Source organism: Salvelinus namaycush, chromosome 1, assembly GCF_016432855.1.
Source record: "Salvelinus namaycush isolate Seneca chromosome 1, SaNama_1.0, whole genome shotgun sequence".
NCBI classification, from domain to species: Eukaryota; Metazoa; Chordata; class Actinopteri; order Salmoniformes; family Salmonidae; genus Salvelinus; species Salvelinus namaycush.
This window is the reverse complement of record NC_052307.1, coordinates 14,006,405-14,021,564: the sequence shown is the minus strand read 5'-3', so window position 1 is coordinate 14,021,564 and position 15,160 is coordinate 14,006,405. Positions and strand designations below refer to the sequence as shown.

The following is a 15,160-nucleotide window of genomic DNA, read 5'->3' as shown; positions in this document are numbered from 1 at the left end:
GTACACTCTGTCACTCCATAGAAAGCCATAATAAACTGTACACTCTGTCACTCCATAGAAAGCCATAATAAACTGTACAGTCTGTCACTCCATAGCAACCCATAATAAACTGTACAGTCTGTCACTCCATAGCAACCCATAATAAACGGTACAGTCTGTCACTCCATAGCAACCCATTATAAACTGTACCGTCTGTCACTCCATAGCAACCCATTATAAACTGTACAGTCTGTCACTCCATAGCAACCCATAATAAACTGTACAGTCTGTCACTCCATAGCAACCCATTATAAACTGTACCGTCTGTCACTCCATAGCAACCCATTATAAACTGTACAGTCTGTCACTCCATAGCAACCCATAACACACGTCACAGTAAAGATACTCGGCAGCACACCGTGAGTAAAGCTCCACAAATCATCTCAGGACTAAGATTCCTCTATCCCATGTCATTCAACTACAAAGTTGTGTGTTATGTTAAAGTTACTATGTGACCTGTGTCATGTGTGGGGGTCACTTAGTGTTTCAGCATGCTGAGCTCCATGGCCTACCCTTGTTAGCTGTCATGTTGTGCGATGGGCCTCCTATGTCTAATAGACTCTAGCCTATCGATTGTTCTAGGGTTCATCCAGAGGAAATTCAATTAAAGATTAAAGGGTCACGTGACGTGAAGGTGGTATCCCGAGTAATCGGACACCAAAGGTTTAAGTTACAGACCCTAGTGTCCGCCCGTCAAGCAGATTAGCCAGCTTGATTTATTTATTAACTGATTTCATGTTCCTCTTTTTTCTCAGACTTGCCTTGTACAGTACTGAGGTGACAGGCCTGCCCAGCAGATAAAGGGTTAAAATAATGCTAAGCTATTCTACAGCCAGGTAGACTTTTGACACAAAGGCCAAACGTTTCTTACTAGGGGAAATTAAGAGGACTATTTTTTAAACAACTATTCAAGAATCTTGAAGCTGAGATGCACAATGTGAATATATTAGAACTCTGGTATTATCGAACCTATCTGAGGTCCATCTCACAAATAGTTTTGGCTCCTTTGTCTTATCTGAAGTGGCATACTTGCTGTTCCAATTGTTATCTTCACACTAATTGAGTGGATGATTTGAAATCATTTGGTTGGGGGATAACCCGTGCTAATTTGCTCATGTTTACTCTCTGTGTCAGGCCTTATCTTGGGAGATAACTGGAGCATGGAGAATGATTGACAGATGCAGAACAACTGTAGATGAACAACATTACATTTTCTCACAGAAACATTTACTTATGTAAATATCTGAATGTTTTTAGAAATTGTCCTGTGACAAAAATGAAACACTGTATTATTATTATTATTATTATTATTATTACTATAATTGTGCCTGTTTAGTCCATAGGCTATGCTGCATCCGATCAAAGACAATATTACAGTAAACTGGGCCTACATATTTCACGCTTAATTAATGACAGTGTGAAATGTTAATAGAATCAATTACAAGGACAACAACCACAACAGTTTGGCCACATGAATTTCATTAGGTGGGCCAGCTGCACAAGTTAAAAGCACACCCTCCACGGTTATTTATTTAAAGCACATAGCCGCCATAATCATACTCTCTGACAGTCCTTTCACAGTGCTTAATTGTCCGTCCACTTTATCAGGTTTGTGATAATAATGCATTAGTGCTAAGCCTCTCTCATCAAAGTAGTTGAGAAATGTGAGCCCGCCCCCTTTCAGGAGTAAAACCTAATATTTCTCTGCGCTGGGAGAGGGTGAGGGAGAGACTCAGCCAGGATTGTGGGAGCGAAGAGAAACAGCCCTCACAACATCATCAGCTACAGACGTCCACGGCTTCAACCGTCCCTTCTTTTCGCCGACACATCACTGGAGACCAAGCAACCATCCTCACTGTCCTCAAAGACACAGTCAGACGAGAGAGCGGCTAGTTTTTGATATTATTTCATAGTGCCGTTCTTTTTTGAGTTGCGTTGCTGCCAGTGCTGGATTTAAGTGCGTCTTTGCGAAGTCCATCCCGGGCACCCAACGGCTTCCTGTACGCTCTGTCATTCGGCCGGACGACACAACCGGAGACTGCCTGTGGTATCTCGCACTTACCGGACAGATTTCATGCATAATAAAGTGAGTAACGTGCTCCTACATCTATCAAATATTTGTCATATCCAGAGGACACGTTGTATCTCGATGGAAGCAGCGAGGCGTCTTTATTTATAATCTTTGGTGTCAGTTTGACATCACCGGGAAACTTGTGCGCTATTTTGAAGCGCGTTACCTCCCCAAAAACTTCACTACACCTATTGATACAATGTGACAATGAACATCTTATCTCAAAGCCTATGACAACTGTGTCTGTTAATTAAATAGGCCACAAGCAGCAAAATAAGTACGAGAGTCAAGTTATGTCTCGTGGTTTTGTTGTCACATAAGTGTTGCTTTGACCTTGCAGTGTTTCCTTCCCACAATATCGCAGCACCATATCCACAGGCGCACAATAGACTGATAGAGCTACTGGCAGCGTCTTATATTGAAGTGTTATGACATTATATTATGCAGCATTTTACAATAATTCCTCTGAAATATTTCTATAGGCCTATTAGTTTAAATATATATATATATATATTTTAAACTAATCTATATATTTAAACTAATCTATCTCTATATATATATACCGGTAGGCGCGTAGATACATTTATAACAAGTCACAACCCGGAATAAAAATCACAATTTCTGCTGGTCTCACAAATTAGTAAAGTATTGACTGTTAATAATGATTAATAATGAAGTATACCTTCCTTTATATGAGTGGCTCATTTTGTAGATTGAATTCAACTTGTCAGAAGTTAGGCTTGACACATTTTACATTACAACAAAGTTTCCCAATGCGTTGTGAATTAATGCAAGTCAACATGATCATGTTGTACTGGTATATTATCGAGATGCTAGTTAGTTGTCTTAATTTACTATTTTTAATGATATTTAACAAGTCACATTCACACCTGTTAACTGACATTACTGCCAGATCAAATGATTCAGCTTCGCTGCTGGATTTGTATGCCATAGTTTCACAGTCTAATAGAACATCGAACTATACAATATTCATGTGTAATTATAGTCAGTCAAGCAATGTAGCTAAATGTGGAGGATAGATAGCCTAGTGTGACAATTCAGACAAACTAAAGTGTGTCTGTTTTCTTGGGGCTTATGGAAGATACTAGTAGGTTTTTGCCGTTTCTACCCATCAGAAATGTAAGTACATACTTATTAAGCTATATGCATAGCATATCTTTTGGCTGTAAAGTCAGGGCTCTAAATTCATTGAACAAATATATTATATATAACATTTCACTCATGATAGCTTTTGTACAGTAGAAATGTTCTGTGAACTTCCTGATTTTTTTCTGATCGTTTTCTTGAAGCGTGTCTTTAAACCCGACTAATTTGAGCTTGTTATAAAGAGTGGGACAGGGAACACTGTCTGAAATAACCTGTGGTAATTGTCATGACTTTTGAGAAATGTTATTTAAAATTGCATTACTATTTTGGATATAATATAATTTGGAACCCCTCATAGATATTGACACAAATAGAGTAAGGCACGTTTTATATATTACATAGTGCCTTCATTTCTGATACCTTAGGGAAACTTAGCTTGCTAAGACTGAGTATGTATTATGTAGATTGTATGCGCTTGTATATCTAATATTAATATAATAATACTTTTTATACTGTAAATTAATATCATGATGTGAAATGAAAATTATCTATTTACTCAATGCCATGATTTCTCAAAATGAGTCACAATTATTGAATTGCCAAATTATAAAGTTTCTGTATTATTTTGTAAGAAGGAGTTGAGCAGAGGCAGTGATTGTGAGGACATTCTGGAAAAGTACAGCCCCATCCAGAGGCTTTTAGAGTTGCTACTACCTCTGGGCTGTTGGACTACTGGAAATACAAGCAACGCTCAGTGCAAGGCTAATGTCTCTGCGTTTATCAGTAATATCAGCTCATTATTCAGTAAAGTGGGATTTGCTTGCTTGATTCAAGGTTCCAGTGTATTTTGCATTACTCAGAATGTTCTCGACGTTCTGTTGTGAAAGAGTAGACGGGAAGTTGTCCTTTGGCAAGGAGTAGTGGACATACGCTCACACCTTTACTGTACTCCTTCCCACTCCCACCATCAATGAAGATGTTCTTTGTGTCGCTCGCCTGTTGCTCTCTCGGGATTTAGAGTTAGGTTAATCTGCTCAGAGGGAAGGTGAGTGCTCACATGTGGACACACGATTACACACAGAGTACTCTCTCAGCCAAACTCTGTAATATCAGAGTCACACACACTCTCTCTCTCTCTCTCTCTCTCGCTCTCTCTCTCTCTCTCTCTCTCTCTCTCTCTCTCTCTCTCTCTCTCTCTCTCTCTCTCTCTCTCTCTCTCTCTCTCTCTCTCTCTCGCTCTCGCTCTCTCTCTCTATCTTTCTGCTCTCTCACTGTTCTCTCTCTCCCTCTCTCTCTCTGCTTTGTTTCTCTTACTCTTCTCAGACATGTCCTTCCTAACAAATCATTGGGGATTTTGGATGCCAATTCACAAAACCAACAGTGACAACATGCTCTTACCCTTCTCACAAAGAGGGATTAGGGGGTCACGTGTCACTCTGATTGGCCAGGGCATTTAGCTGATTGTGGAAGCACATCGCTGTACACCAGGGGCTCAATAAAGCTTTATTCAAGTGAAGGGACACCCTTTGTGCCAGGATCACTGCTTTTCTGTAAACCCAAAAAACATCTTCAGCTTCCTCTGAGTGACCAGTGTAGTTAGAATGTTCCTCTCTAGTACTGATTTATAAACAGAGAGAATATTTACTGGTTGATATTCAACAGCATGACCTGAGAGAGTTCAGCTCTCTGTTGGCATTCAGGGAAATAAGGAAATCTGTCAAAGAGTGCTTGATTTAAGGCGTACACTAGCATGCTCCGTAAACTCTAAAAAGGACTGCTGAATTTGGTCGCTTACGTTTGAAGGGAATAGTCTCGACAGTGATACTTATGGGCATGTGCTACATAAGCAAGGCATGGTTCAAAATACCATCCTAATGAAGGAAAAAGTAAATCTATGAAAACATTTTTCTAAATAGAAACATCAGAAGCGTTTACGTTTGAGCAAATAATTTAATAGCCCGTATTGCTTTACTTTAAAGTTAGATTTTTTTTCCCCAGTAATGGTCGCAAATGTTTTGGAAGGGGTTTGCAGAGTTTGCTCAGTTAAACGTCAGTAAAACACTTTCATTTGCAGGTTAGCAAGATCTTGTGGTAGATACTAGATACTGAAGTAATTGCACTTTATGCCCTTCGGCTTAAAGAAGCAGGTAACATTCAAAGCAATTCAGAGGAATCTTATTTACTTCAGATGAGGAGGACACATCATATTTTACACCATGAGGTGATATTCTCACAAATGACATTCTATTTTTGGGTCCTTTTTCCACAAATGTGACGATGACACACGCAGGAACTCCAGCGTACAGTACACAGGAAGGGTGCTTTTCTTCTCCTATTTGATCTGAAATGAACAGTGCAATAGAGCTGAGCTCTGCTCGGAATAGCTCAGTGGAGTTTTTCTGCTGTATTGGAGCAGATTCAAATCATTTGATAACTTGAGGGGTTTCAGTGTGAGCCCTTGTTTATTGTAAGCCGGGTGTTCCCTCTACAGCTAGATATGGGCTGAATATTGTTGTGTTTAGCTTCATTTTTTTTACTTACAAAAAGTATCTGGGCAACTTAAGCATGTGTTTTTTTACTAATTTAGTGCAGATCCCAATTATATTGTCCTAACTGATGTATGTGTTGGGAATATTTCCCCCTGTGTTTGTGTTTATTGCGAGCATTGTCACAGTATCTGTATTAGGCTGCAATTACTAATAAAGTTAATAAATAAGCCCAAGAAAGTATTGTAGTCCTTCAATGTTTTATGATGTATTTCAATTTAGATATGAGTGTGTCCTGGTTTGTATAACGAAGTATTCTTTCTCTATCTAGTAATTAGCCATGACGTTCAGCAACTTTTCCTCGGTGCTGTAAGCGGAAGGGGGTGTGTGGGGTTTGTTCACTAGGGTGTTAAAGATCACAGAGGAATATCTCATGCTTTGATGTTTAATTGTATTGTAAAACACATTTTAGAATATTTCTGCATAATGTAGAATTCTAGCTGTGCTGTGCTTTGTGTTTGGTGTTCCTTTTGTTTGTGAGTGTGTGTCTGTGTGTGTGTCTCAGTTTGTGTGTGTTTGTGTGTGTTTGTTTGAATTAGTTTGTGTGTCTGTTGGTAGACATTTAAATAAAAATTCATGTCTTTTTTTGTATTCTCACATGGAGGAATTGATGTCTGGAAAGATGGCAGAGTCGAGAAGAAAGTGTCAGTGTGATGGCTGGAAAGATAAACTGAGGAGAAACAAATCGTATGAAAGAGAATGTAATACAGACTTTGAAAGAGACAGAATTAAACGATAAGGAAAGAGATTGACAGGGTTGAAGAGCTTGTAGGAGAGAAAACGTGTTTCTGTCCATTGTGCTGACTGAAGTCAGTAACTCCTAATGTGTGATAGAGATGTTGTTGTATTCCAAATGGACTAGACTAGATGAACAGGACTTCCTGCCTGTTGCTTCCGGTTTCCTGTTTCCTGTTTCCTGTCAGGCCTGGTCATCATGGCGGCTGCTTGCTGGGTGGTCTGGGCAAGACAGGATAGGACTGATCTCAGCGCTACTGACCACATAGACTACTAATATCACCAGCTCCAGCCTTTAACTGCATATATGCCAGGCTAAGATCCACCTAAAACACCCACATATGGAGCTCGCCATGTAGACCTCTGCCCTGGAATATTTGGATTGAGAGAGGAGGACAGAAGACAACAGAGAAAGGAGGGTTGGATGTGATAAGAGGGAGATAAACATTTAGAGAAGGATATGGGATACATTCCAAACAGTACTCGATACACCCAGTAAGTCTGTACATGATATTATGAGCCCGGGTTGTATTACTTTAAAGTAGATATGAATAGCTTTTACTGCATGTATATACAATATGTCTAGTGTGTCAGTGAAAGTTCATTTTCAGGCATTAGAAAAGCCAGACATTAGGCATTATAGATTACAAGTTGTATTTTTATTATATATATTATATATATTATTTTTACTTCATCTTGAATTGTCTATTTTACCTGCCCTAAATGTGCTGTGAAGTACAAGTGGAAATAACTCCAAATCTTTTTGGGGTGGGTCAGAGGCGTGAGTTGTTTGCTCTTGGTGCACATCAACTCTGAGATGAAAGGCATGTTCCTTGATAAAAACACAGTGGCTGACCTGTGCCTCTGCCGTGGTGTGGTGTGGTGTAGCGTAGCGAGGGACGACTTCTCCCTCACTGTTCAGAGACAAGTCCCACCTCCCTTTGGTGTGGCATGCTGTTGGACTTCACCCAATGACAAGAAAAAAAGTAGGGGGGGGGGGGGAGTGCAGAAATATTTTCCAGTGACTGTAATTTATCTTTGTCACCCTAGCAACATAGCCGAGTCATTCTGAAACATGGTCCGGTGAGACGCACAGAGGTTCCTCTGTGCCCTGGCCTCACATACTCTAACATCCATCTGAAAGCCCACCGCTGCCACCAATGCTGCCTGCCTGCTGCCTCCTGCCTGCCGCCGTGCTTCACAGCTCACTAATAGGTGTTTTTTAGAAGATCCTGTGTTCATGGGGCCAGAGGCGGAGTTTCTCACATACACCCTGACCAGTGCAGTTAAAAGCTGATTATAGTGTTCATTTTGAATGCTCCGGGTTATTTTATGTCACAAAGCCACAGCTCTGTATCCACAGGATCGATTAGCAGGAAGTTCTCTGTTGAAGTCAGTGGCCACCGTTGAAAACATTGTTAGTGAATAATACTGTCAGAGTGGAGACGCTACAGTAGGAATACACTCTGTTCTGTAGAGCACACAGCTTTACCCAGGCAGTGTCCTGCCAAAGACCACACCACTATTCCTCTCCACTGTCATCTGTGCCATTCCCAGACCAGGGGCCGGCCTCCAAAGAATGTGTCATACAGGGATGTCTCCAACATTTAGAATGTAGAAAGAAACAGAAAGAGAAACTGAGAGGGGGAGAGACTGAGAGGGGAGAGAGACTGAGAGGGGGAGAGAGACTAGGAGGGGAGAGAGACTGTGAGGGGAGAGAGACTGAGAAGGGGAGAGAGACTGTGAGGGGGAGAGAGACTGAGAGGGGAGAGAGACTGAGAGGGGGAGAGAGACTGAGAGGGGGAGAGAGACTGAGAGGGGGAGAGAGACTGAGAGGGGAGAGAGACTGAGAGGGGGAGAGAGACTGAGAGGGGAGAGAGACTGAGAAGGGGAGAGAGACTGAGAGGGGAGAGAGACTGAGAGGGGGAGAGAGACTGAGAGGGGGAGAGAGACTGAGAGGGGGAGAGAGACTGAGAGGGGGAGAGAGACTGAGAGGGGGAGAGAGACTGAGAGGGGGAGAGAGACTGAGAGGGGAGAGAGACTGAGAGGGGGAGAGAGACTGAGAGGGGAGAGAGACTGAGAAGGGGAGAGAGACTGAGAGGGGAGAGAGTCTGAGAGGGGGGAGAGAGACTGAGAAAGGGAGATAGACTGAGAGGGGGAGAGAGACTGAGAGGGAAGAGAGACTGAGAGGGGAGAGAGACTGAGAGGGGAGAGAGACTGAGAAGGGGAGAGAGACTGAGAGGGGAGAGAGACTGAGAAGGGGAGAGAGACTGAGAAGGGGAGAGAGACTGAGAAGGGGAGAGAGACTGAGAAGGGGAGAGAGACTGAGAGGGGAGAGAGTCTGAGAAGGGGAGAGAGACTGAGAAGGGGAGAGAGACTGAGAGGGGAGAGAGTCTGAGAGGGGGGAGAGAGACTGAGAAGGGGAGAGAGACTGAGAGGAGAGAGAGTCTGAGAGGGGAGAGAGACTGAGAAGGGGAGAGAGACTGAGAGGGGAGAGAGACTGAGAAGGGGAGAGAGTCTGAGAGGGGGAGAGAGTCTGAGAAGGGGAGAGAGACTGAGAGGGGGAGAGAGACTGAGAAGGGGAGAGAGTCTGAGAGGGGGAGAGAGTCTGAGAAGGGGAGAGAGACTGAGAAGGGGAGAGAGACTGAGAAGGGGAGAGAGACTGTGAAGGGGAGAGAGACTGAGAAGGGGAGAGAGACTGAGAGGGGAGAGAGTCTGAGAAGGGGAGAGAGACTGAGAAGGGGAGAGAGACTGAGAGGGGAGAGAGTCTGAGAGGGGGGAGAGAGACTGAGAAGGGGAGAGAGACTGAGAGGAGAGAGAGTCTGAGAGGGGAGAGAGACTGAGAAGGGGAGAGAGACTGAGAGGGGAGAGAGACTGAGAAGGGGTGAGAGACTGAGAGGGGGAGAGAGTCTGAGAAGGGGAGAGAGACTGAGAGGGGAGAGAGACTGAGAAGGGGAGAGAGACTGAGAGGGGAGAGAGACTGAGAAGGGGAGAGAGTCTGAGAGGGGGAGAGAGTCTGAGAAGGGGAGAGAGACTGAGAGGGGAGAGAGACTGAGAGGGGGAGAGAGACTGAGAGGGGGAGAGAGACTGAGAGGGGGAGAGAGACTGAGAGGGGAGAGAGACTGAGAAGGGGAGAGAGACTGAGAGGGGAGAGAGACTGAGAGGGGGAGAGAGACTGAGAAGGGGAGAGAGACTGAGAAGGGGAGAGAGACTGAGAGGGGAGAGAGACTGAGAGGGGAGAGAGACTGAGAGGGGAGAGAGACTGAGAGGGGGAGAGAGACTGAGAGGGGGAGAGAGACTGAGAGGGAAGAGAGACTGAGAGGGGAGAGAGACTGAGAGGGGAGAGAGACTGAGAAGGGGAGAGAGACTGAGAGGGGAGAGAGACTGAGAAGGGGAGCGAGACTGAGAAGGGGAGAGAGACTGAGAAGGGGAGAGAGACTGAGAAGGGGAGAGAGACTGAGAGGGGGAGAGAGACTGAGAGGGGAGAGAGACTGAGAGGGAAGAGAGACTGAGAGGGGAGAGAGACTGAGAGGGGGGGAGAGACTGAGAGGGAAGAGAGACTGAGAGGGGAGAGAGACTGAGAGGGGAGAGAGACTGAGAAGGGGGAGAGAGACTGAGAGGGGGAGAGAGACTGAGAGGGGAGAGAGACTGAGAAGGGGAGAGAGACTGAGAGGGGAGAGAGACTGAGAAGGGGAGAGAGACTGAGAGGGGGAGAGAGACTGAGAGGGGGAGAGAGACTGAGAGGGAAGAGAGACTGAGAGGGGAGAGAGACTGAGAGGGGAGAGAGACTGAGAAGGGGAGAGAGACTGAGAAGGGGAGAGAGACTGAGAGGGGGAGAGAGACTGAGAGGGGGAGAGAGACTAGGAGGGGAGGGAGACTGAGAGGGGGAGAGAGACTGAGAGGGGAGAGAGACTGAGAAGGGGAGAGAGACTGAGAGGGGAGAGAGACTGAGAAGGGGGAGAGAGACTGAGAGGGGGAGAGAGACTGAGAGGGGAGAGAGACTGAGAAGGGGGAGAGAGACTGAGAGGGGGAGAGAGACTGAGAGGGGGGAGAGAGACTGAGAAGGGGAGAGATACTGAGAGGGGGAGAGAGACTGAGAGGGAAGAGAGACTGAGAAGGGGAGAGATACTGAGAGGGGGAGAGAGTCTGAGAGGGGGAGAGAGACTGAGAGGAGAGAGAGACTGAGAGGGAAGAGAGACTGAGAAGGGGAGAGATACTGAGAGGGGGAGAGAGACTGAGAGGGAAGAGAGACTGAGAAGGGGAGAGATACTGAGAGGGGGAGAGAGACGGAGAGTCACAGACATGTTCCTAAAGCTGACTATATCTGGGTGTTGTATGGCCGTGTAGGCATTGTCTTTGTATTGCTCTCTGATAGAGATCTCTGACAGGCTTGGTGACTGTAGCCTTTTTCTACTGCCATGTTCTGAAACAACTGGCAATGTATTTTTAAAAAATCTCCAAAATGACTTTGAGGCTTCATCGTCTGAAGTCGTGTAGGATGTTTTGTTGCATTTGGGAAAAAACAGAATAATAACAGGTAAATACTACTTATTGAGCTGTGCAACGCAGAAAGAGAAATCTTCATAAACTAATTTTGTTATATTTTATTAGTTTCTATGCCACAACAATAATTCTTAAATTCAGCAACATCTTCAGAAACTTTTCTTTACATTTAAAAAACCTACTTTTATCTGCTGAAGTTCAGGTAGTTCTCGTAGTGCCATATAGGAATTTGTGCCACTGACAAATGCCGTTAGATGTTTACTTCATCGTTTGAAATTGTGTAACTTTCCTGTGCAAGTCCACAGATAAATATGTGTAGGTTTGACTGCCTGGCACAGAGGGGTAAATATTTAAATATATTTCTCTCTCTCTCTCTCTTTTGCTGTCTCTCTCTCTCTTGTGCGCACACTCTTTCTCTCTCTCTCTCTCTCTCTCTCTCTCTCTCTCTCTCTCTCTCTCTCTCTCTCTCTCTCTCTCTCTCTCTCTCTCTCTCTCTTTCTCTGTCTCTTTCTCTCTCTCTCTCTCACTCTCTCTCTCTCGCTCTTTCTCTGTCTCTTTCTCTCTCTCCATTTTTTAAGAGTTTTCTGGCTGGCTCGCTGTTTGCTTTGATGTATGGCTTTTCCATAATGCAGCGTGTGATGTCATTATTCATTCTTAGAGAGAGAGAGAGAGTGTTGCGGACAGGAGATTTGCAGTGCGGAGTTGCATGTATAATGAATGAGGGGGCACTTTGTTTAAAACTCCAGACTGGTGTTTCACGTCAAGGTTTGAATCTCCAGCCTGCCGCTTCATTTCAAGGTTTTAAACTCCAGCATTGTGCTTCACTTCAAGGTTTGAAACTCCAGCCTGTGAATTCACTTCAAGGTTTGAAATTCCAGCCCGCGAATTCACTTTAAGGTTTGAAACTCCGGCCTGCTAGGCAGAGTGGGACCTATTGCTCACCACCAACCTCTCTCTGAGCTCTGCCGATGGATGCTTTCAGCTGGCTGCCACTGTGGACAAGCCCAGTGGAAAAACAAGTAACCTTCTACGTGTGTGTGTGTGTGTGTGTGTGTGTGTGTGTGTGTGTGTGTGTGTGTGTGTGTGTGTGTGTGTGTGTGTGTGTGTGTGTGTGTGTGTGTGTGTGTGTGTGTGTGTGTGTGTGTGTGTGTGTGTGTGTGTCAGCCCTGACAATAGGACGAGGGGTGAAGAGAGAGGGTTGAGCAGTAAAGTGGGGAAGGAGGGAGAGTGGTGAGGAGCGATGAGGGTGAGCAGTAAAGTGGGGAAGGAGGGAGAGTGGTGAGGAGCGATGAGGGTTTATATTTGAGCAGCGCTGCAGTGACACCTTTCTATTTTTCTATACAGCATAATACCTCCTGTTTATGTGTTTCCTGTCTGTGAGGGGATCTGTGAGGGTGTGTGTGAGCGGTATTGTTTGTTAAAAAAATGGCCCTGGTCTTATTTTTGTCCCTGGCCTGGGCTCATGGTTTATAAATAGCTGAGGAAGCATGGGGGATACCTGCCGTGGTGGAAGCACCGGGCTGGCCTCCCTCCTCCACAGTCCCAGGCCCTCCAAGTGCCTCCACGTCACATCCCTCCCCTACTACAGTGCATCCTCGCCGGACTACTCCAGTGCAGCCCCCTGGGGGACTACCAAACAGGATGGGACTCACATAGAGGGTGTATCAAGCCAATGAGAAATTCCTCTACAGTAGGAGAAGTTGTCGTTGTCTTCTTGGCATGTAGACTTGGATATAGTTGAATAGGGTGACATTTTGGAATATGAGGGGAGTGAATTGGTGATAATTGTACGTATGTCTCTGTTGTTGTAGAGACTATCAGCGATAATGGCAGTAATGGGCTGTGAGGGTGGTGTCGTGAGAGGAGGGTTAACGGGTTAAGCTGGAGCAAAGTATTTTCTGACACCCACTGTGTCTGTGTGTCTAAACTGGAGGGGTGATGTCCTCTCTGCTCATTGCCATCTGTATGTGGAGGTGTCATGTTCATTTCACTTCACTGTCACATACATGTGCCATGTTAACATGGTGCTGAGAGTGTTAACTTTCTCTTTTTGCCTCCCTTAGGAAATGGTTGTCTTCACACTGCACTCGGTCATTGGGTGATCAGGTCTCAAATGTAGTGTTTCGTTTTTTTGTGACACTCTCATACAGGAGGTAGGACATCTTTGGATTGATTTGATTGATATTTATCAATCTTCTGCTAACTGCTGGTGATGCTGAGCTCGGTTATAATCATATTAACTAGGACATCCTTGTGAAGAGAGAGAGAGAAATCTAGGGCTGGCATGCCTCACTAGTAATTGAGCAGTAGTTTTCTCCAACTTGTTTGTACCTTTCTGAAGGGAATAGTACTGGCTGTTATTAATTTGCTTTTGACAGATTAATTTGATAAGTGGGCTTCTTGTTAAAGAAGCCCAGAATTGTTCTCAGAGTACAGACCGTTTTTGTTATGTTCTTCAAAATGCTGCCTGTCGATGACCCACTTCTGAGGTTGTGGAAAACAAGGAAGAGCAGTACGAAATCCACAGGGAGATAGAGAGAGAGAGAGAGAGAGAGAGAGAGAGAGAGAGAGAGAGAGAGAGAGAGAGAGAGAGAGAGAGAGAGAGAGAGAGAGAGAGAGAGAGAGAGAGAGAGAGAGAGAGAGAGAAAGAGAGAGAAAGAGAGAGAGAGAGAGAGAGAGAGAGAGAGAGAGAGAGAAAGAGAGAGAGAGAGAGAGAGAGAGAGAGAGAGAGAGAGAGAGAGAGAGAGAGAGAGAGAGAGAGAGAAAGAGAGAGAGATGTCGAGAGATACGGGAAGAGAGAAAGTGAAAGAATGAAAGGCTCTTGTTAATTTTTCTCGGAAGTAAATTCAAAATCCTTTTCTGCCGTCCCCTCCCTTCTCGTCCCCCTCCTCTTCTACCTGTCATCTCCTCCACTTTTTCCTCTACCGTTCAGCTGCCTACATTCCTGGGCTCTTCTTCCCTCTAGTCTAGTCGGTAGAGAAGCACTTGGAACGATAACAGGGATTAGCTTCCGAAGCTCGCTAGCTCCCCTCGGTTAAGTACACCTGTAATGAGTTGTTTATTTGGGATAATGCGCAGCAGGAGCGGCTGGGGTCCAGAGCGGGCCCCTTCCACCCCCCACCCACACCCCAGTAAGTGGGTTGCTCACTGGACAGGGTGGATCAGAGAGAGAAGAAGGGGAGGGTCCTTCATCGTTCTCAGCTCGTTCCTGAGGTCATGTGGCCTGTGGATTTTTCTCAGGGTGGAGAAAACCATCAATAATATGAGAAAATGAAGGGAGGGAACGGAGAGAGGAGAGGGAGAGAGGAGAGCCCACCAGTGTGAGTGTGTGAAGTGGAAAAATCTGTTTGTTTGCAAAGGGGACGTGCTCTGCTATCATTAGCCAGGGGGGTAGGAAGGGGGCAGGGGGGGGGCATGCAAGGTTATGTGAACGGTGCAGCTGTTCTCCGAGCTGAGGGATTTGAGGCGGGAACTACGGCTAATCAGCCTTGTCCTTCACTCTACTGTACAGCCGGACCAGAGCTAAACCTTGTGAACCAAATCTCCCACTCCCCCACTGTAGCTCTTCACTTCCCAAATAAGAAAATAACTAAATGTTGATTTCAAGGATAAGACTGCAGAGAAAAAAAGACATAGACATGATTTATATGCCTCTCTGTAGGAATTTGCTGTTTTCTTTTCTCTTTTTATCTCTCGGATCAAGAAACAGTTTTCATTCAGTCCACATGGAAATTAGGATCTGAATAATAGTCATAAGAGTGAATATTTCAAAATACATGAATTAAGGATTTGGAAGCATTATAAAATGTTCCTCTTTTTTGGGGATTTTCCCTCTGACCTAATCTCCAATTTTATGTTGCTTTAGTCCCCCCCCCGTCCTTTATCATTGAGCAGGTTGAAGCAGTTCAAAGCAGAATAGGATGAGATCAGCAGAAGAACGTCAGAGAAGGCCCCAACTTCTCTGTCACCTTTTCTGATCACATGCTGCAGAAACAGCGCCAGCGCAGCGACGACAACCGAGCAACGCCTCACCGTGTTGTGCTAATGCGTTCAGCCTGCCACGGTATCCAACAACAAGCCAAAATATCACACATCTCCACATCACACGCTACTCCTACAACAACACAAACAGGAAAAAACAAGCTCAAGAACCCAGGAG

The 15,160-nt window shown here is 44.9% G+C and overlaps 1 protein-coding gene across 1 annotated transcript in view; it reads left to right on the top strand.

The window, feature by feature from the left end:
- Nucleotides 1-1,771: 1,771 nt before the first annotated feature.
- LOC120048751 (myocyte-specific enhancer factor 2C-like) overlaps nucleotides 1,772-15,160 on the top strand; it is a 50,752-nt gene continuing 37,363 nt past the window's right edge. The window contains exon 1 of the mRNA XM_038994983.1: nucleotides 1,772-2,125. The gene's annotated coding sequence lies outside the window, so the exon portion shown is untranslated. The remainder of the gene's footprint in view (nucleotides 2,126-15,160) is intronic.